Source organism: Aedes aegypti, chromosome 2 (assembly GCF_002204515.2).
Source record: "Aedes aegypti strain LVP_AGWG chromosome 2, AaegL5.0 Primary Assembly, whole genome shotgun sequence".
Classification (NCBI taxonomy): domain Eukaryota; kingdom Metazoa; phylum Arthropoda; class Insecta; order Diptera; family Culicidae; genus Aedes; species Aedes aegypti.
In genome coordinates, this window is record NC_035108.1 from 302,390,210 (window position 1) to 302,414,033 (window position 23,824).

At 35.4% G+C, this 23,824-nt stretch overlaps 1 protein-coding gene across 1 annotated transcript in view; it reads left to right on the plus strand.

The window, feature by feature from the left end:
• Positions 1-804: 804 nt before the first annotated feature.
• Positions 805-23,824, plus strand: part of LOC110676696 — a 199,652-nt gene continuing 176,632 nt past the window's right edge. Inside the window, exon 1 of the mRNA XM_021845554.1 lies at positions 805-1,454. The gene's annotated coding sequence lies outside the window, so the exon portion shown is untranslated. The remainder of the gene's footprint in view (positions 1,455-23,824) is intronic.

Below are 23,824 nucleotides of genomic sequence, written 5' to 3' on the forward strand. Positions count from 1 at the left end.
TAGTGTTCTTATGAGCACTTCCACAGTTATTAACTGAGAGCTTTCTTTGCCGATTGACCATTTTTGCATGTGTATATCGTGTGGCAGGTACGAAGATACTCTATGCCATGGGAATTTAGAAAATTTCCTTTACGAAAAAATCCTCAACCAGCGGGATTTGAACCCACGACCCTCAGCATGGTCATGCTGATTAGCTACGCGTTTACCGCTACGGTTATCTGGGCCCCTCATCGTGTACATGTAAACGCCAAAACCTTACAATACAATAGGCCTTTTCATGTGACAGGTCCGTGTCTACATTTGTTTACTTCGGTGGAGGACCGGTGCATATACGAGACTGTCATTTCCATAGAAGAACTGTCAATATGCTTCTGAATCATCTGAATTGAATTCTCGTGAAATTAATGATATCCTTTGAATTTGCGGAATTATAACATCAAAAGGGCGTAGCTTCAAAACATTGCCATACGATTTTTTCTCCAAATTTTGACCAGGCATGCAGCTTAACCCTAGAAAACAACTGTTGAGCAAAAATTTGATGGAATTTTTTCGGATAATAACGGTCCGAGGTGCACCGTGTACACATTAGAGGAGCAACCGCGAAGAAACAAATTGAAACATGTGATGTTGAGCGATGCTGCTGCTGAGGCGCCGTCGTTGTTGGGCGTCGTTTCTGGGCGTCGGTTGGCGGCGCGACGTCCTCGCCATATCATATCAGCTGCTGGCGGGCCGTCTGGAGTGTGATGCGTTGTGTTGTGTTGTGGGTTAAATCCACGCTTTGCCGCATCGCCCGGCCGCTTCCCGGTTCTGCTTGCAAATATGATTGTTGGAGGCGTTAGTTATGTTTCAAATTTGGTAACGAGCGGTCACGAGTGGGAAAACGGCGTGCGCGCGCGTACTTTTTTTTCTCGGGTTGTCGGTTTATGGCGGGATTTTGATTCGGTTCATGTGTTTTACGCGACGGGATCTCGTCCTTGGGAAAGGATCAAACGTGGTTTGAATTCGATGTTTACGCAAGAAACGTGTCGAAGTGTGTGATAAGAGTGAAAATAGCACGGCGCGAATTTGACGAATGGCACGAGTTTGAATTACTAGGACGTGCGTGCTAGAAGAGAGAGATTGTCAGAAGAAGTTGATTGAGTGATTGTTTGACACGAATGCTGTCTGGCAGAAACAGAAGTTCGTCGCCGGGGTCAAATTACGCAGGCCCAGAATTTGGCACATTTTTCGGAGAAGAGATCGACTAGACGAAAGCAGTGAGAGATTTGATTTGCTCTGGAAACATAAAAATTGTGAATGATAGTGAGGAGCATACCATGTGCCGTTTGTACTAATTGGCGTAAAATGTGATTGTGAATAATAGTTCATTGGACATGTATGGTTTTGCACAGTGATGTCAGAAGAAAAGTTTTGAGATACAGTTTTTGTTTCTATCGAAGTCGTTAAAAATTTACGTATGTATACACATATTTTGACTTACATGAGACCATCAAAAGCCAATGAAGAGGTTATATGCCATTATACTGTTTTAACCCAGCAACGCTAAAAATATGTTTTTTTTTTTTTTTTATGTGAAAGGTGTTGCAAATGTGTGGTTTTGAGTTTCTGCATTATTGTTCATTTATTTACTTATGAAAACATTACATTTATTTATTGTATTAAAGATTTTAGGGTAGAACAGGACAAAACGGTCCAATTATGGGAGCGAATCGTAGGTGACCACTCACAAAAGTGAATCGTCTATTTTGATCGATTCAGTTACTCATTTTATAAAATGAAAAATGTATCATGTATTTCGCATAAGTAACGAAAAGTCGAAAAATATAATAGTTTTTGGCTTAGAACGTTTCCCATATAACTACTTCACTGTTTATACATGCCTGATGCGCTTTACTATGATAACACAGTGCAACATTTTCGAGGTCATCGAATGTACACTAGGGCGAGTCAACATTTAAAAAAAAAAAATCCAATCTCCCATATCTTTCTTACCATCCTTACCATAAAAATAGTCTTCTGCGAAATTTTCAGCTTTGTAGGTGGTGATTTAAAGGTGGCTCAAAGACAATGTAGGTTTATATGGAAATAACCATGAAGAAATTTTGATAAATGTTCCAAACACGTTAGTACTGGAGTGTAAGTACAAACTTATCATCCCATAGTTTTTGTTTTTTTTAATTATTTTTTTCTGATTTTTTTAATTCTTTATTAGTATCATTCCAAACATTACATTTATTTCTTATATCTAGGTATTCTGTGTTAGACAACTTTATCATCCTAAATTGGTAAAAAATTAAGCTTTTATTAACATTTGGTTAACAAAATATTACATTTCATTTGCCGTAGCAGTTCAACATTTTTACAGATGAGTTGATTTAACTTGCTTATAAGAGAGAGAAAAAAAGAGTAAATCATCCCATAGTGAAAACTCATTCTTCTAGCCACAATAAAGAAAATAGCTGAAGAGAGAATTCAATCCTACATTCTCCATAGTAATTTCCATATATAACTACTCTGTCTTTAGGCCACCTTTAAATCACCTCCGAAAAAGCTGAAAATTTCACAGAACTCTATTCTTATGGTAAGGATTGTATTAAACATATGGAAGATTGGATTTTCAAACATTTTCAAATTTTGAATCGCCCTAATGTACACGCATCGAATTGAACTATCGAAATTCATATATTTTGCCTTAAGAAAGAAGAAACGGTTATTGCAATACGAACGCTTAATGTTTAGTTTTAGTATCATTCCTCGTAAAGGCGTCAATAGGTGCGTAGTCTACGCACGGGCTCATCGATCGCAAGGTTCTTGATTCGATTCCAGGTTGCCGCGATAACTATTTTTGTTTTCGAATTTTGGTTTCATAAGGCAAATCAATGAATTTCAGCCGATTTCTTGTGGAGAATTTTCATAAATTGTTCCTTATGTTATGTTGCGTTTTTGTCACGTACCGATTTCTTCAATAAATTATTCTTTTTTATCAACACATAATAATTGAAAATATTTTTTTTAATAGATGCTAAGAATATAAATTTAAGACTTATTTCAAAGCAATTAATATATTTTTCAACTGTTTCAGGGTTGAATTTTCGACATTATGTTAGTGTTGAGCACCTACGATACATTAGGTGTCAAGTTCTATACCATCAAAATAAGGTTTTACACCTTCCTGTCCATGAATCTATTAAAGTTTTCAAACTTAACATGGGGTACTGTAAAAGATTGACGCATTATTCAACAGTCGGGAGTTGCTCCGGCCACGTCCTAGCGAAAATTGGAAATGGTGGTCAGTTAAGTACGTACTTAGAGACCTCTGCTTTCTCTTATATAGCATCATAGAATGTTTTATGTGAATCTGATAGACATTAGGGCCGTTCAAAATTTAAAAATGTTTGAGAATCTAATCTCCCATATGTTCAATATATAGTCAATGTTCAGCTCTTCATTGTAAAGGATGGACTTGGAAATGAGCTTAAGATCTTCTATCACGTAAGTAGAAGCAGTAACCTCCAGACCAAAGATGAAACAAAGACATTATACTGAGGGAAGCTCAAACTGGGTTACACTTTAATCAACACTCTTGCTTTTGATCGAGTACCTTATGTGTCGCGTTTCCCACGCCACACACATTGCCATCCCCAATTAGCTGGGATCCTGATTCCTTATCTTTGAGCACCCCACCTTGAATTGAAGGAAAAGAGGATTTTGAAGAGTCTCCAAGAAATTGCCATACCCTTATTCATGATTCATGAATGTATTAACAAAAAGACCTAATTTGTAAACGCTTGTAATAAAGTATGTACAATTTTCTATTTTTGATGAACCTATGCAATATCAGTTTTACTGAGCAAGAATCTAGAACTTTAGTTTGGGAAGATCCAAATATGACGTCCATCGTTACCTCCCTCACCTGTCACGTATATTAATACCTAATACATGAATTGTCACACTTTCGTAGACACAATTCATAAAAACGGGAAAATAATAAAATGTATCTTGTTTTAACTCTTTATTTCACGTATATTTTATTTTATTTGTTATTCTCTTTTTTTCTACAATTCATTCTACAATTTATTTATGTTCTCCAAAAACAACTCTAGGCTTCGTTCTGAAAGATCATTCTTGACAAATTGAACAAAGTTAAAATCACATTTGTCAACATTGAATCAATTTCACAATCAAGCACTTGAGTAAGAACCAAATAGAGTCTTACGTTGAAATTGTAACTGTTATATCAAAGACAAAATAAAGACCTGGTTATAGTTTTCCTTTGAATGTAGGTAGATGGTTAATCCCGAGTAGTGTTGGATCCGTCGAATCTGTTGCATGTTCCTTTGTGGACGAGCGACGGAATCCGGATCCATTGTGTCCAGTTTGCGCTGCGCGGAAGAAAAAACGAAGTGTGCCGGTGAAAAACAAAAAAAAAACGCGTCAGCAGAGTTTGATACGTTGAACCTGTTGTATGCTACTGTCGAGCGAGCAACGAAATCAGTATCGTGTCCGGTTTGCGTAGTAACCGCACTATAAGTGTCGGTCATTCGTGTATATGCTCACGTACAGTATTGGACAAAACATTTGCAACTTTTTCGATTTTCCATACAAAATGACCAACTTTGATGAACTATATCTCGGTTATTTATGGACCGATTTGAATGAAATTTTCACAGAATATCAGACATAACTTGAATTTTAACATATATTTTTGAGTGATTTTTCTAATCACAAGTTGAAAAACAGTAACGGTTTGACTAAAGTGAATTTTTTGACGATTTTTTATAATTGACATAACTAAACATATTGAAGGAATAGATTCATGGTATCTTCAGCAAAGTTGTATATTTTGACGAGATGAATAAGTTTGCTGAAGACAGTTTTTGTGTAGAGCTATCAGATTTTGAAATAAAAAGTTTTGAATTTTTCGTCGAAAATTACACTTTAGTCAAACCGTTGTTACTTATAAACTCGTGATTGGAAAAAGTATTCAAAAATATATGTTAAAATTCAAGTTATATCTGATACTCTGTGAAAGTTTCATTCAAATCGGTCCATAAATAACTGAGATCTAGCTTACCAAACTTGGGCATTTCGTATGGAAAATCGAAAAAATTGCAAATGTTTTGTCCAATACTGTATTCATTTCGAATTATACATTTATCGTTTACCAAAACGAATCCTTTACCATATCCAAACTCCCAGTGTTTTCTTGTGGAAGTGCAGAGGACTCCTCGGCTTCTGTAAAGCAAGTAACACGTCAACATTTCCCTCCCATTCCCAAATTGACCTGCATTCGGACGCAGCCGGCGCCGGTATGGTTTATTATAATAATGAGAGCACCAGTACTTACACATTGAGGATGTTACTGATCCCGAGTAGTGTCTGTTGGTTCCCTGTGTAAGTACAGCTGTTCTTGCAATAACGGAGTAGCAACTGCGGGCGGTCAATCATGCTCTGCTCTGCTCTGAATGTAGGTAGATGGTTAATCCCTTAATAAAATCTCGAGTTCAGTATCATAAGGGCGCAACTGCAATGATCGATTTCTCTTCATCGATTTTCTTTTTAGTTAATTAGGGGAACTTACGTATTGTCGGCAGCCTAAGCAGCTGAACTTTTAAGAGGGCAATTTTACGCAACCATAGAGCACAACAATTAGCAGCAGACATCTTAACTACACTTGAGCACTCTTCGTTTGTTAATTATTATACACAAATAACTATTTTATTCTCCTAATCTTCTATTTTTCCTCACCAAAGTCACGAGGCACTTGTTCTTTTATCGGCAATGCAATTACTATTGTCGGCAACAAAAATGTTCACTTCGGCAATCCAAAACTGCGCAAAAACTAGTTTATGTATTGGTAACATTTCGTATTTGTTGACAAATCCTGAAAATAAACGTCACTCATTATGTTCTACTACTCAAAGGGCTAATGCAGAAAAATACAGATTACATACAGATGACAACAGAATTGCAGTTATAAATAGAATAGCAGAGAGTCAAATTGAATACACAACGCCACTAAATTTATGCAGACTAAGGCACCGTCCACAAATTACGTAACGCTCTAGGGGAAAAAAAACGTTGCGGCTCAAAGACAAAATTTATTTTTTTCTTGCAAAGACCGTTGCGGAGGGGTGAATGGTCGAAAATTGTACATTTTAACGTTATGTCATAAATGGACGCTGCCTAATTTCGTTTTCATTTATTTTATCGAATATTTTTTGTATTCAATCTCACTATGGCAGCATTTCGGCTGTAAAAATTACTATGTCATGGTCTTGCAACAAGTGCGAATCCAGCCTAGAAGTTGCAGTGTGACGTCATGGTTAATTGATTCATAATATTGTGCTCTGCAAGAAAAATCCACGGAACACGATTATCGGATTACTTGAATTTCAGAGTTGCGTTTGAATGGGTTACATGCATGCCCCTATTCGCTACTCACACTACTATTTATTAGGGTGCGGCTTATTTTTTAAAACCTCTCAAAACCAAAAATTCTTGTACTCTTATGAATTCGAATCATATTAGAAGAGAAACCTCAAAGTTTGTGCCAAAAATATTAAGATTTAGAGGGGGCAAGCGTCTTGAAGGTAAATTTTCAAATTATAAAAAATGGCCTTCAGTGAAGTCACCATAACTTCGGTAATATCTAACCAATTTTGAAACTTGCAGCACCATTATCTTAAATACTAAATTTATGAAAACTTTGTAGAATATCAAATTTGTGTAAAATTAAAACTAGTTTCAATAAAAAGTAGCTTACTCCAAATGTTTCCTCATTTTACTAAAATAATATCTTTGTTTGACCATAACTTCATGAATACTCAACCGATTCCAAATCTTTTTGCATGGTTTAGGAGCTTACTTAATTAATTTCATACTTTTCATTCGACATATTTCACTAAAAAAATGATTTGATCAAGTTATTCAACAAAAACTGCACAAAACCATGATTTCTTAACGAAAAACGTCAGTTTTTTTTTTAAATTTTGTCAGTTAAACGACATTTCTCTATTACGACGTTATAACAAGCAAGCTTCGACTGTTCAAATATTTGAAATAGGTTGAGTATTTATGAAGTTATTGTCAAACAAATATGAATTTTCCAGTAAAATGTAGAAAAATTTCGAGAAAACTACTTTTAACAATGATTTGTTTTGATTTAAGACAAATTTGATGTTTTACAAAGTTTTCATAAATATAATTTTGAAAATAATTTAACATAAGTTTTGAAATTGGTGAAAAATAACCGAAGTTATGGTGACTTCACTGAAGGCCATTTTTATAACTTGAAAATTCACGTTCAAGACGCATGCGCCACCCCTAAATTGTTAATAGGATAAGGGATAGAATTTAAGTAAAGTACATAATAATAAAATGTCAGTCTGTGTGACCTGTAGTCGAAGACGGTGAATAAATAAATATATAAATCTTAATATTTTTCGCTCAAACTTAGCGGTTTCTCTTCTAATATGATTTGAATTCATAAGCGCACACGAATTTTTGGTTTTGAGAAGTTTTGGAAAATAAGCCGCACCCTAGTGTCTATGCACAAAAAATCGCTAAAAGGTAATGCGAAATTGAAGATTCTACAGGCTATTTTTACATTTTTTTTACTTTCATATTATTCTCAGTGTATGAGAAAATCAGAATAGGCCCTTTGCAAATCAATGCACTTATGGCTTGACACAAAAACATCATCCTCTGTTTGCCTGTAGAACAACAGGAGTGTTGCCAAAATAGTTTACCTATTGAAAAACGTATATTTTTATGTTTCTCAGTATATTGATGTTATGCGCTACAATCTTCAGATAAGGGAAGTATTGAAAGGCCTAATTATTAGCAATGCATGCTTTGTTGCCTAATTCCAATGCATTAATTAGTTGTGTTTGATTTTTTTAAATGAATTTAAATTGTGAATAAAAAATACACCGCAATTGAATATGGTTTTCTGGCAACCTATTCCCGTAATAAAAAGTGATTTCCGAGGAAAGCAAAGTGCATTAATTTTAATTTGCGATTTAAAGCATAAAAACTCAGTATTTTCGAGTGCTTTATAGAGAAATCAAAAGTTTTATAGTGCATGAGTGATCTGTGCGTAGCTTTTGTGACAAATTGGTTTTGGAGCGGAGAATTGGACCTTTCAATGTGGTGAGTTTTTCTTAAGCTGTTCTTGTGTTGTTTTATTCGGCAGCTCACGAATGACGAAAATTCTTCCCGGGATTCTAACCCTAATTTTGGCAATTCAATGCACAGGAAACCGTAAATATTCATTTGAGTTTGCAAAACCTTACCTCACATTTAATCGCCAATCGATGGCTATAAATACGAAAAAGGACTTCGACAAAAAAGTTCTAGGTTGGAATGGAATGCCATTAGGGATGGTATATAAATCGTGTTACGTTTAATTTCAACATTTCCGACCACCCCTTGTTGCGCTTATTTGTATGAGACAAAACATTACGGCTTGTAACGCTTGACACGTTAATCCTGGTTTGACTTTATTAACTAGATTTTTAGCCCTGGGCTAGTTCATCTCGGGACCAACGGCTTTACTTCCCTTCCGTAGGAAGTCGTCACTATAACTTTTTACGTCATAAGTGACTATGTCGGAGATGGGATTCGATCCCAGGTCCTCGGCGTGAGAGGCGAGTGTTCTAACCACTACACCAGGTCCGTCCCCCACGTTAATCCTTCCCCTCCTACGAGGACGACACAATGTATGCACAACTCCTAAAGAAGAAGAAGAATAAGAAGAAGGAGAAGGATGATAATGAAGAGAAGGAAAAGTAGAAACTGTTTCTCTTCGATTCTTTCTTGAAATAATAACAATGGTCAGCTTGATTGACTTTCTTGTTTGCTCTTTTTACAAATATGACTCATCCCATAGTCCAAAGCACATTTAAGTGATTATCGTTTTAATATTCCATATTACATTTATTTACATTCTGTCGAAAAACAAAAATAAAACTACACAGTTAAAAATAATGAAGATTACACGTCATGTAAACTTCATTTATGCCATGTAAACCCGAAATCATGTAAATTTATGTCTGAAATAATGTAAAAATGTGTTATATGTCATGTAACCACTCAGGATCCTGCTGGATTACATGACATTTAATTGAAGTTTACATGACATACCATGTAAATATCCATGATATTCCACGCTCCAATTCTGTGCATTATATGTCTCAGAAATTTACACGTTTCGTTCGAACTGTGTAACTATGATTTAAATATAGCAAAATCATACGGATTGATTGATATCTGCGATCAATTTCTATTATAAACCTACACTCCCATGCAGGGATGGAAAATGTACTGCAGCAAACATTTACCACCTCGACATTTACATTTTTCTACACGACCATCAAAATTCAAAGCAAACGTTTTTTCAAACCCGAATGCGAGCACAGTGGTGACACGATTTTTCCGGTTTTCTGGGTTTTTGATTTTTGCTCGATAAAGGTAGCATGAAATTGAACTTGTTTATATGTATAGCAACGGTTGTGATTGTGCTCTTGCTATTAGCGCTAATAGATTTCAATTGGTTGAAATCTCAAGAAAAATATTTGCGATTGCATTATTTAACATTTTTTTCAATCATACACCTCGGGATGGCTGCCCGAAAACGATCATTGTGGAGAGACAAAAACATTCAAGCAGTGTGTGAACCATTCGCAGCGCAACACCTGATGGTACTGATGCTGCTGCTGCTTTGTGTTGTGGTTGACTGGCAGAATCAACTAACTGTGGTAAATAGTGGTCACAATTCTCAAGCCTGCTCCCATGCATAAGTTTGGGCTCACCCCCTCGAAAACATACAAAAATGTTTTGTCCAGAACTCTTTGATTATATGTGTGATTGAAGCTCTCTATGGCGCACTCGTAAGGCAATGAGTTGATTTTACTTCTAAGGTATTATGGGAAAAACATTTTTCAAAAAACATGGCCAATTTTCTCAGCATTAGATCGATAAAAATTGAATTGAATTCTCGCGTTGAGTATCATACAGGCGTATCTGCAGTGATCGATTTCTCTTCGCCGATTTTCTCTTTGCATTATTACGTGAAATTCAATCGATTTTCGAAACATTTTATCGTTCAGTACGATGAAGGACGATGAATACTTTCAACTGATTCAAACATTGCAGTCGAAAACAGTCGCCCGACCAAGCAATTAGCTAAATCGATGAAGAGAAATCGATCACTGCAGTTACGCCTTTATGATACTGAACGCGAGAATTGGTACTTCATTAGAACCTTGTATTCTTTGAAGAGCATTCGCAAAATTTTGTTTGAAAAATCTGAAAACTATTCAAAATTTATGAAACAGACATTCAAGTGATCATGCAAATCATTTGGGTTCACTCCTTAGTGTTATGTATGTATCGTGCAAAAGTTTAAGTTCACCTTTGCCGCACGCAAATCATTTTCGTCAATAATTTTGCCATTTTTCAACGAATTTTAATAATTTAAGACTGATTTCAAAGCAAATAATGGTGCGTACATGAATTTTTGTGTTTTAAGAAAGTTCAGGTGAACCCAAAATATTGCACCTTCACCTTAATCTGACGTGTAATCACAGAGTTTGGACAAAACACTTTTGTATGTTTTTGAGAGGATGAACCCAAACTTTTGCACGGGAGTCTATACTGCCGTTCTACGCATGTTTGCCCCGCTCTCCATAAGGTTTACATAGAACTTGGGCTAAGTAGGCGAAGAAGAGCAGTATACGAATGACCAATCTAAATGCTCTTCACAGTTCCCAAACATCAAAACCAAGGTTTTTATAATGACAGGTTTACTGATCTAAGCAGTCAGTGGGTACGCGGTGTGGTTAGTTGCGGGGAAGGTGGAAGTGACAGCTGGCGAGTTAGCTAGCTGGCGGGTTTGTGTACTGTTTTCACGCTACCGTTTCTATGAGGCTGTTAGGGAATGTTTACTTCAACAAACATACATACAGTGAAGTGAAAATTTTCTCCAGCATTGATGAGCTGTTTTGTCGCGAATCAAATATTTGTCGTTCTTGTAGTATTCCGCGGAATTCCGGTGTTCTGAGTCGCAGAAAAATTGGTAACAAACTTGAAAAGTTGGTTAACAACTGCATGCAATGCATGTAAATGTGGAAATTTCGAGTTCTGCGGGTGAGAGCCACCCACCACCGACGGTCCACCGATTAGAGAGAGGATGAGCCACGGTGTTGCCGTCTGACGGTGATGGTTGTATCCTTGTAACTTTAAATCGTAAGTTCATAGCCATGCACCTGACAAGCAAAACAAACTCGCCAGCTGTCACTTGGCATTTAAAAATGGCGGAATGGGAAATCTGACACATTGGATTTCCTCCCTTCTAGATACCTTGATCAAAACTGTGCATTTAGGGTAAGTGTTCCCTTACTTGTGGTTGTTCCTATAGTTGCGGTAGTGCCGTTTTCACTGATTTTATTATATTAGCCACAGAACCAACACTGCCAATCGACGTATAGGCTTGTTGATACACGGAATAGTTGAAAAAAGCGTTTAAATTGCTTTAAAACTGATGAAATATCACTAAAATGGCTAAAACTGTTCTTACTTGTACCAATAGTTGCGGTAAAGTGTTCCTATACAGCCATTCCATGAAAAATCGATCTAGTGGGTCACCGAATTCCGTGAAAATTTGCTATTTTGTTCCTTATCCAAAATAAGGATACACGTGTTTTTGGATTTTTTGATTAGGGTGACCATTTCCAAAATAGGATGACCAGAAAAATCGCGATTTTGCTTAATTTAAATTTTAAAAAAAATTATAACTTTTGAACCGTTAATCGTTTTGGACGAAATGAAAGCTAAAAATTTTAACATTTGAGGAAAAATATGAAACATTATAAAAATTATTTTTTTACGTGAACATGAATCAATAATTTACGTGTTTTCGTGTTTTGAAGGCATCGGGACCAAAGGGGCTATTGCTGTTCTCATTTTTTCTTGAAAGTTCAGAAAATTTTACGTTAACTGTCAAATTTTCAGCGATGTATATTTTTAGTTTTTGAGATATTTTTTTTTTCAAATAAAAAATCAGTAGACCGTGCTATTGGCACATCTACCCTATATCATGAAAATATATTATCCTGTCAAAACTGCAATTTTCTGTTCAGATTTGTAAAATACTTTGTATACTTTGCAATTACGTTTTTGTCATGGAACATGCCTGTATTTCGCTAAGAGAAGGTCAAAGGTCAAAGTTCACAATTTCGAGGCTCGTTTTAATAAGCTATTTTGATAAATATGCAAAAATTATAATGCACAACTGCCTTAGACGTCTCTTTTGTGGTTTAACAATTTCATTTGATGATTTGACTTTTCTACTAATGATTTTTATGAGATGTCCGGAATCCGAATCAAAGTGTCCGGAATATGAGGCAAAAGTGAGGACTCGTCCGGAATAAGAATCATCAAAAGGCTATGCATTTCAATTTATTTAAAATTATTCAAGTTGCGGAAGCGTATTCATTACTCACGATTTGAAAGTTATGGGCTTCCGGCGCGCGATAACGCTGATGAATCATACAGAATGATTTATTTTGAATGCTCTATGCTGTGCTATACTTCACTGAGGCCTTAAGTGTCCGTAAAATGAATCAAAACGGTAGACCACTTCTCATTGGTCGTTTTGGCAAAGGCCTACTTTTACATCGTTGAGTTGGATTACAACAGGGCACTTTGTTGGTAGCCCGGCCGTGTTGCTAGTTCATAAATTAGAGTTTTTATCAAAAGTTAGGAAATTTTTCATGAAACTTTTTTTTGTTTAAAATCTATTTATATTCAATACTAGTGGTTGATGGAAAGACGAAGTTTTCCGGGCTGTTGAAAAATGTCCTGAAACTTCCCATACAAAATGACCCAAGTAACACAATTGGTCATATATGAGCTCAAAATGCACCATTCGTACATCGTAGCTGTTTTGGTTCGAATGTACAATACTGAATATCATACACCTTTATACCCGAAAAAGCGCATACATCATTATAACCATTAAGTTATAATCAAGTTATCGAGATGTAATCTGGCATGCAAAAATACAAGCGCACATTGTGTATTGCTTGAAATGTTTTGACAGCTGGAAAAAAAATAAACAAAACTGAAAAAGATTCGTCAATAAATTCAAGTGCAAGTACCGTGATCAAGAAAAAATGTCTTGCTACGTAAAACTTGGCTGGGATTTTTTTTATTATGTTCAGAATTGGAAAATATAAGGTGAGCTTTGTGCTTAAAGTGTGTGTTTTTTTTTGTGCGGTTTAAGATTTCTGGTGAAACGGAGAGTTGTACTTATTGATTATTTACGCGCCGCTTATAGATGTGCAGTTGCTACTTACTTTTCGTAAAATCTATACGGTTGTGTCAAATTTTCGTCAGATCGAACATCCAAGAAATATGGTGGAATTGACCACCAGCGCACAGTGCGGGTCAAAAAGTTTTGTAGTGGTTATTTGTTTATGAATCGATGATAATTCAATTGATTTGTATATTTTGAGGATGTGATACTAGAAACATTAAACAGTGACTGGGTCGAACTTATTCTTGACTCTGCGTGCTTAAAATCGCAAATATTTAAATTAATTCATGTGTCATCATTTTCCTGAGCGGTTCTGTTACATGGCCTTGCTTTGATTGTAGCTATAGAAAAAAAACAGGTATTGGAACGAAGTTTTAAATAAGTATCAAATACGTGTTTAAAACAACAGAAATAAAAAAAAATAAACATGCTATTTTATTCATTGTAAATGTGAGCATCGTCATTGAGACAAAACAATCTTTTCCATCGGGAACAAATCACAACATCGGGCAAGTTTTTCTTTTGGTGCACTATTAATTAAAACATTCACTTTTATTCATTTTCCCCTTTCCGTTCGCATTGATTACCATATCGCAAAATGTTTTTTCGCATATTTATTTATTTATTTATTTGCTTATTTTATTTGCCGCATATTTATTTGCTTCAAAACATAAATCTCTGCATCAATCTTCGAAGAGAAACTGAGATGCCAAAGAGAAACTGAAATGCTAAATTTGTTTTTCGATTGACAGAAAAAAGCATTATTATAACATCCTAATCACAACAATCAAAACAGAGATGTATGCAATATGGTTTTCGTATGCAGCTTTATAACTTAGTTACCTCAGCTGAATTTTGGTCATGGGTAGTGTTTTAGCTAAGCTATACATACAATAATCGAACAGAAATATAACGTGAATATTATTTCTGCGCTTGCCTAATAGATATGTTTCCCTAAAACATCATCAGACGGTTTTAAAGCAGAAGATGTATTGGATTTTACCTTTAACACCTGATTATAACATAATTTTCAGAGTGCTGACCGAGAAGATGTTCTCTGTGTTACTTGGGGACATATTAGTACTCTCCCGTTTTACAAAATTTTCCGAGAAATTCCCTAAACTTTTTCATCACACGAACACGTGTGATGAAAAAGTTATAACCTTCAAGAATACAACAGTGAAAAATTTGTGCAAATCGGTTGTTCCGTTCTCAAGCCATTTCGTGACATACATACACCACTCCATTTTTATTTATATAGATAGATTAAGTTTACCACAAGTGCTCCTACAATGCTGAAATAAATAAAAAGCTTGAAATCGTGTTTTTTTTTAAATCGTTTTTTTCTCTTTTAAGCAGATGAAAACAACTCACCTGTAAACATCTGAACTACTACGGCAAATGAAATGTAATATGTTGTTTACAAAATGTTAATAAAATATTAAATTTGTTTTACCAAATTAGTTGTCTAACTCAGAACACCTAGATATAAGAAATTAATGTAATGTTTAAAACGATACTAGTAAAAAAAACTTGATTTAGAGCAATACAGTGGAAATTATGCCTATTTTCTCTGAAATTCGCTGCTTTTGAATATATAGCTGATTTTGAAAAAAGCTGTTATCCTCTATTACACAATTGAATGAATCGTGAAAGGAGCAATCAAATTAGGAGCCTTGATAATTGAATTTGTTCACAAGATTTGCTTAAAAAGGATACTGGTAGCACTGGCTTTTGCATCGTCAATGTTATAGACTGATAAACAACGGGGCAGTCTTAGTTGAGCTTTCACGTCCTGTCCTAGATATTTCGATAGTCCATTTGCCTGAGTGATGCACAAAATTCTGTCTTCAGATCCTGAAAGTACACCACACCCATACTAACAAAACCCTATTTGGTGTTTGAAGCATAAGAAGTTTATCGAAAAGTAGTCGCAAACATTCAAAGCGGTATATCACATTTTTTTCAAATCCTTATTATATGACCAATTATTGATGAAAACAAATACATATAAAAAAATGTACAGTCCTAATATAAATTCAAAAGATTAATTTAGCACTAAGAACAGAATCTTGCATAACATTAGTATTAGTATTTTTATTGAAAAAAAAAAAACAAACAAAACATGAATATTACGGTTTTTGCACAATTTCTTGACAAATGTCTACATTTCAAAAATAGAAGGCCTTGGAAATTTGACGTCTTTAGCAACTATTTTCAGCAAAAAATATCGATCAACTTTGCCGAAAAAACATACACCTAAACTGCCATTTGACTGAAATAGTATATGAGTCATTTATTCGAATAACAAACGACTATCGCTTCATTCTGAAAAGTATAGGTTGTTTCTGCGTTTTTTTCGAAACTGCCCCAGTGTCATGGCGTAAAGGTTATAGTGACGACTTCCTTCGGGAGGGAAGTAAAGCCGTTGGCCCCGAGATGAACTAGACCAGGGCTAAAACAAATTAACCTTTGCGTCCCTGACCTATTTTTACAACAACATTTTTGTAACCTTTGTTTCTAATTTCCATAATTTTGAGCCGATTTCAATAAAATTTTTACACAACACCAAAACACTATTCAAATTTCGGGACCTATACTGAGTCAGTTCCGGATGTTCAGTTAGGTCAGTCCAAAGTTCATTTGAGACATTTCCATAATTATTTTGCACGGATCAAACAAAACTACATTGTTTGTAACTGAATCGTAAACCATTAGTATATTCCGACTCTTTCAACTCATTTGGAATCATTCCTGGGGCATCAGTTGGGAACCATAGCATGATCAGCACAATCCATAACATGCGACACATTAATCTTCAAGATTTTACGATACTCAAGTTTGTTCAACAATATTTCGTTGTGTGGTATTTATTCATTTTTAACTGTTATAGTTATATATATATTAATATTAATATATTAAATATATTGATTATACCACTAAGGTCGATCTTTTGCTCCATCTTGCTCCATAGATGAGCAAAAAGTCTAATTTTGATATGTCATATACCCGCCATTCTGAACCTATCAACTTAAAGTGCCGATGTACCACTTTCAGCGTCGATTGCTATTGGCAATTTTTCCCGCAATTAATCACCTTCATCCAATTAGTGGACTCACTCAACCATTCCCTTCACTGTTTACAATATATACCGCCCCCTTTCCTGAGTACCCAACCAATAGATTTTCCACAATCTGCAAAATCATCAAAAGCTCCTCCGTACCTTTTCGTTTCTCCGCGCTCGGTTATTCGAAAATCTAGCCCACTCCATTAATCGATAATGCTCGATGAGATCGATCCCAGCTGGTTCGTGGTGTTGCTGAGGCTTAGCATATGTTGACAATACAGCCACCAATCTGTTTCCCAGTCAAATAAATAGTGAATTAGTTAGTGCTCAACCGACGCACACGGTCACCAATCCAATTGTGTGAACGCCGCTCTCGAAGTCTGCCAGCATGATGTACCAGTACAGTATGGCTCATAAAAAATGGTTAAAATCGTCATAACATGTTTCATGGTAGTTTTTATATGGAAAATGAAAACGAATTTAAAATGTTGAAGATCAAAAGCTTGTTCTTAAGGCAAAATTTCGATTTTCTTTTAAAAACATAATTGTATATAGTTGTTACATTTGGCTCGAAAGCCCTCATTGTGATTTTTGAAAGTAAAATTTGTATCTAGCATGAGTCTTAGATGCTTAACATCATCAGACCAATTGATTGGAACCCCAGCCATCGGGACAACATGTATACTTTAAGGATTCAAATACAGGAATTTTTGATTATATCGGAATGTTATAAGTTTTGAAAGAATCAGGCAAAATCTTCCATTTATGCAAGTATGAAGAAAAAATATCTAATCTGTTTTTCAATATACTACAGACGACACGTAGGCTTTGTCCTTTGGCAGAAAGACCTGTATCATCTGCGAACAAAGATTTTTGACATCCCTAAGGTAATTCATCTAAGTTAAATATGGAAATATTGTACAATATTCGTCCCAAAATGGTATCTCAAGGAATACCAGATCTTACGAGAAGTCTTTTAGACTTGGAGCTCTAACAATTAACCTGAAGTGCACAACTAGACAGACAACTTTGGATTATTCTAACAATGTATGTTGAAAAACCTTTTTTTTAAATTTTACAATCAAACCTTCATTCCAAACACTGTCGAATGCCTTTTTCTATGTCTAGAAGAGCAAGACCAGTAGAATAGCCTTCAGATTTATTGGAACGAATCAAATTTGTTATACGTGTATGTTGATGAGTGTTCGAATGTCGGAATCCGAACTGATCCTTGGCAAAAATTGAATATTTGTTGATGTGGATTTTTTGTGACTATGAAAAACATGAACATTAACTCTTCGAGACATTTTTTTTTCAAAAATCAAATGTGAAGTTGGAAAGTTAACCACTACAGTATGTAACGATCAAATGCTTTTCCTGACGCTTAGAAAACAAAGTCTTCGATATTTTTTGCTTTAGTTCATCATTTAAAAAAAATATGTCAAAATTTGTACAGGATTCACAAATTAATTTTACCTGCAAAAGCAATGAAAATAATAATAATTCAAATTCGTACAATTGTCGCATTTTATTATGGATCATTCGGGTAACGCGATGGCATCAAATGGCTCCTCCCTGTCCTATTATCGTGCTTCCACAATAGCTAACCACGGAAGCGAACACGCAGTTGTTGCTAATAGAGCTAGCTAACCTGCATGATGCCAGCAAACTGTCAACGAATTGTGGTTTTACCTCTTTATTCGATTGATAACGGATCATTGATTTCTGCCAAATTAGATGACAGTCGGCAGTGATTGGGAATAGTCAGCTTGAAAAATAGAAAAACTGACACGGGTGCGTGCGGTTAGTAGAAAATCAAAAAATATCTAGTTTATCATTGAATTTTCAATCATGAATAGGTTGTCAGTGGATTCTGTTGAATCGATTTTCAAAATAAGTAGACTCATTTGCGTAAAGTTTTCTCTCACAAATTAGCAGTTTTATGTACGTTTTAAAATTTTCGCGGTTAAAAATCCACCGGAATTTAATAGTAGGAGTAGGCAGCAAAAGAAGAGCTTTCGGATAAAGTTGGAAACTAGAACACCCAAGAAGGGTGTGCCATCATAGTGCCTCCGTTCACTAGTCTGCCGTGTCACAGTCAGAGTACTCACTCCAATGTGCCGAGTCATTAGCGTACAGTGAAATATGTTAATGCTTTTGAATATTTTGCCATGCACCGATATATATTGGGTTTTGGTGATTCTGGGACACGGAACGATTCTTACTGCATTGGAGAGCGGTGACTGTAGGGCAGTCACCAAAGTTTTGTTCTCTTTTTCTCTATAGTCAGGTCTCGGTTTTATTTTTTTTGCAGGAACTGAACAAAAACTAGGGCAACTTTTATTATTCCTCGTTAACGATTCTTAGGAGGTGAAAAGTGAGAAAACTTGACAAAAAATATTCAAATGAATTTGCCAACTCTCACGACCATCAGGGGCAATCATTGAGCATAGGATTCCGCGCCAAACACTTGGCCTCAGTGAATACTACAAAAGATATTCAAAAACTTAAGGGGTTTTTTCACACTATAGAATGGTACTGCTGCGTAACCGAAAAGTCTTGTATTAAGGCCTGTTCATTTAAGAAAGTGGACACGTATTTTTTAAAGCAAACTGTTTATTTTCGAACAAATTCTTGAGTTCTCTTGGAATACATGGAAATCAAAGTAATCTCGACCAAATTCACATAAGTTTGAACATTTATTGAGCATTCCTGGATAATGCTCTGACTTTTCTCTTGATGCCTCCCATCTGGTTCTGCACAACTTTCTTCGTAACTTTTCTTTGTGTTGCTTACCACATTTCTTGAAAAAAATCATGGAACTTGCTTATCTTCCATCCTTCTTAAGACGTTGTTTGATTATTGCCCAATATTTCCAAATGGGGCGTAGTTATAGGCAATTCGGTAGAATCTGCCATGTTTCAACAAATTCGACTTTTTCCTTCTTGATCATCTCCAAAGTAGCTGAAGCAGTGTGAGTCGATGCCAGGTCTGGCCAATACAATGGAGGCTTGTTATACTTTCGGTAGATGGGCAGGTGACGTTTTTAAATGCATTCAGTTCTGTAATTTACGCCGTTGATTGAACCCGTTGTGAAAAATGTAGTAAGGTACAGTGGGGGAAGTGTATCAGTGGGGTAAGTGGATCATTCGTCAATATTAAGCATAAATACTTAAATATGTTGAATGTTTTCGCACCATTGCTTCGTTTTAGGTTATATTCTTACGACCACACTGATACTATTGCAAAACTGGTACTACACGCACACTAACACAAGCAAACTTATTAACTGCAAAAATTAATTAATTTGAAAATTGTTTTCCATCAATCAAAAATCCACTGTATCTCTGTCCAAAGTCGGATATTATTAGTTTTTTCGGCACGTGGTGAGCACTTCAGTTCTAATTGAATGAATCACAATGAAAAATATGTGATTTTTATAAATAAATGCAGATATATTGAGCATGGTACACTTACCCCTACTTTTCAATGGGGTGGGGTAAGTGGATCAAGTATTATTATTATTATTTATTGGCAGACTGCTTACGATAATTTTAATAAGTTTTAGTATCCACAAATGTTGTTTTCCCTTAACTGTCATTCCCAGTTTTAATTTGTCAAATTTACCAAAGAAAATTTGAATTAATCCACCTAAAAGTTTTTTTTAACTTTTCTGGTATGAAAGAGTAATAATTTTAACATTTACACGAAACTTTTCGTGGTTTATCTAAGCTAAGTTGTAGAAGAGCAATATATACAAATTTTCCAATTGAAAGCATATAATCGTACCTTATTTGACCATATAAATTGTTCTAGACAGATGATACAAATCTATTCATAAATAGAATAAAAGGATTTCAGTTTGTTATTCAAAAGTAAATGAAGCTAATATTTTTAAACTACGAGTGTTCTTGTAAACCATTGTCAGGAATAATCCTACAATATTTCTTTATAACTAATGTGTACAAATGGATGAATTTTCTTGAAATTATTCTAGCTACAATATTTTTTTTTGTTTGAATTAGTGTGAACTAATGTATAAAATATGTATATACATATATTTTGATTATATAAAGATACTTTTTAATTTCAAAGTATTAAAATGTAACATTACTAGCACTAATAACAAGATCGAGAGTATTATCATTCGTACTATACATAATTAAACCACATTTGTTTTAAGAACAGATGTTTGTTATTGGTGATCCACTTACCCCACCATGGTGGGGCAAGTGGATCATTTGGCGCAAATTTTCAAGTCCCTCATACTCAATACATAACAATCTGAAAAATCGAAATAAACGATGATTTGAAGAATAATAGTCCCTCATTTGTTATCCACAGAAAAAAGTTTGAATTGAATCATTCACGTTAGCTGTATATAACAATGAAGTTGACTATTGATTTTTCTGTATCCACTTACCCCACGGTACCTTACTTTTCATACCGCAGGAGCAAATTGCTTGCCATAAAAAAACTTTTTTCCCAAATTTTTCTGTTCGGATGTATTGCACGTCGTCATAAGCATCTGTTTTCGATACAGTGTTGAAAAAATGGAATCTGGACACTTCGCGATTTAAGCCAAATCTCGGAACGACAGCTTTTCTGAACACCATTTGTGCAGAATTAATCTGCGTGTCGCCATGTTAAACCGACCTATCGCTTGGAATATACTACTATTTGATGTCAACTTTCTTTTGCTGTCAAAATAAACACTTGAGTACACACTGAAACTAAATTTGATTATTTTCCTTGGTATTTTCACACCAAAATGTTAACAATCAGGTGTCCACTTTCTTTAATGAACAGTCCTTAGGGACAGTGTGTTATGATATCAGGGATGTAATATGTATTTCTAAATTATCATGGATAACACAATTAATTTGTGTGAATTTTTAATGGCTGTACCGTAAAACAGAATATTCTTACTTGTTTTTAATTATGAATCATGGTATACGGCTAACCAGCCGAGTGGATGTTTAACAACTACCGAAAAGCTAAACATTACATATAATTTGCAATTGGATTAGATGGACAAATTGATGTGAAGATTTGCGAAAAAGTTACACGTTGTCAGTGAGAATCGAACTCACGACTCCCTGATCTTAAGTTGGGGCGCGTTACCCCTACGCCATGAGAGGACTCATGAACGCAGAAGTTAACCTGAACTCGATTTCAGCTCAATAATCATGTGGTCTTTTTTCGCAAAGTGCACCTCTTTCGGAAGAATCAGATGCCCATCCAAACACAACGCTTGCTATTTATATCCAATGCCTAGCCCGAGAGCGCATTCATTTTTTAGGTAATGAAATAGCACACAACACTAGCCAGCAACTGTACTGGCTGAGGTTTCTATTGTGTGGGCTTCCGTAGGGGTAACGCGCCCTCATGGCGTAGGGGTAACGCGCCCTAACTAGAGATGAGGGAGTCGTGAGTTCGATTCTCACTGAGCATACGTGTAACTTTTTCGCAAATCTTCACATCAATTTGTCCATCTAATCCAATTGCAAATTATATGTAATGTTTAGCTTTTCGGTAGAATATTCTTGATAATGCGGGTATCTTTGATAGTCTACATCCCATGACTTACACGATTAAATATATTTCTGTCAATTAGTTCAACAAAACTGATACAAAAATAAATAGTATTGGTGTTATAACTCATCAAAGAGGTATTTTCATTAGAATTATTACCATATTTGAATATTCAAATTGATATAGTATTCAAGCAGTTTCAATAACTCAAACAAAAATCTGTTCCTACAGATTTGTGCTCATAAAAAATTCTATGTTTGGCTTTGGTTCATCTCCAGCGTAATGATTTCGTCACTAATTTTCGATAGCATAATTATATTTAGTAGAATTTGTTTTCGGTCTTCGGCCTTTTGAATGTCAAGACTCTAGATGTATGCAACATCGTTTTTTGCTATATGTACTTGGGCACGAAATATATTCAATTATTTTCTCTTTAGATCGATTTATGAAAATAATATTTTTTGGTCAAAATGGTCGATGAAACTGCACAGAAATTTATGCTTCCAGGTAGGTCCATAAACAAAAGTAAATTAAATATAGTCAAAACCATCATAATCGGATTGCAATGTTCACAAACAATGTAGAGTACGCATAATACTTTCATCTAACATAGTAATTCTCAACCTTTTTGAAGCTGCGAACACTACAAACATCCCGCGGACTCCTAAAAATGGATGACAACGATATTGAAGTTTAAGTAACCCTTCCAAAGATCTCCTAATTACCTAATCAATTGCCGGCACATCCATAGGACACATCTGTAATTTAGCACAACATGGATAATGCAAAAAAAAATGCAATGATCCTTTGAAGTCTACTAAGTTTACTTAGAATCTAGCCAGCGGGCTCCTGATATCATGAGCATGAGCATGAGCATAGAATACCCTAATATTCGTAGTTGCAACTCCGTGATTGACCAGAACAATCGATGTTGCACAGGGAATTGATGAATGGGGTTTGGATTAGCTTACCATTTTTCAATGTGCACAAATCGAGAGCACAATTTTTAAAAGTCAATAACGGCGCCGGCCACGTCCTTACGGTCATCGGGGGAAGGGAAGGAATATTAGTTAGACAACCGTTGTTACTAGAGACCGAGTATACCTCTGCATCTCCACAGTTGTCATGGAAAGGATATTGGGTTAGTGGGATAAGGTAATGATCTGGGAGTCACCAATGGTTGGTGATGCAATCCATGATATAATCACGCCTAAACGGTATTGCGAAATAATTCGATTATTGCTTTGTACGCCGAACAAGTGTTCATCACTCGCCAACGCAGGAGCAAGCGACGCGATCAATAGATCAAACACTACTAACGATTTTTTTTGTCGAACTGTGTTATTTTGAGTAAAAACAGCGAAAAATTTCGAGTTTATAAAATTCCGTAAATCCCTAAAGGGGGTCATGCACAAATTACGTCATGCTCCAAGGGGGGGGGGGAGGGGGTCAAGCCATGCGTCACAAGCCTTACAAAATTTTTGAAGGACTTATACAAGGGGGGGGGGGGGTGAAAAAAGTCGAAATTTAGCGTGACATAATTTGTGTACCATCTACTTGGGCGAAGCAAATTTCAAGAAAGTTTTCGAAAATCTCACCAGAAATCTATCAAAATCTGCTTCCTTCAAAGGGCAAATTGTCAACTGGAAGCATTAACGTGCCTTTAGAAAAGTCTACCAACGATCAAGCATAAAATATTACTGGATTTTCCTTATATTTTTAATACCTCTTGGAACGATGTTAGTTGCATTTTCAAGTTCGCACTGAACAAAACAAAATAATGTTGAGCTGGTAAGATGAAATTAGCCTTTACTGAAAGAGACTTTAAAATCGATGAAATATAGTTAGTTTATGCAACTAGTTGCAAAATGATGATTTTTTCAGCACGAGTTGTACATTTA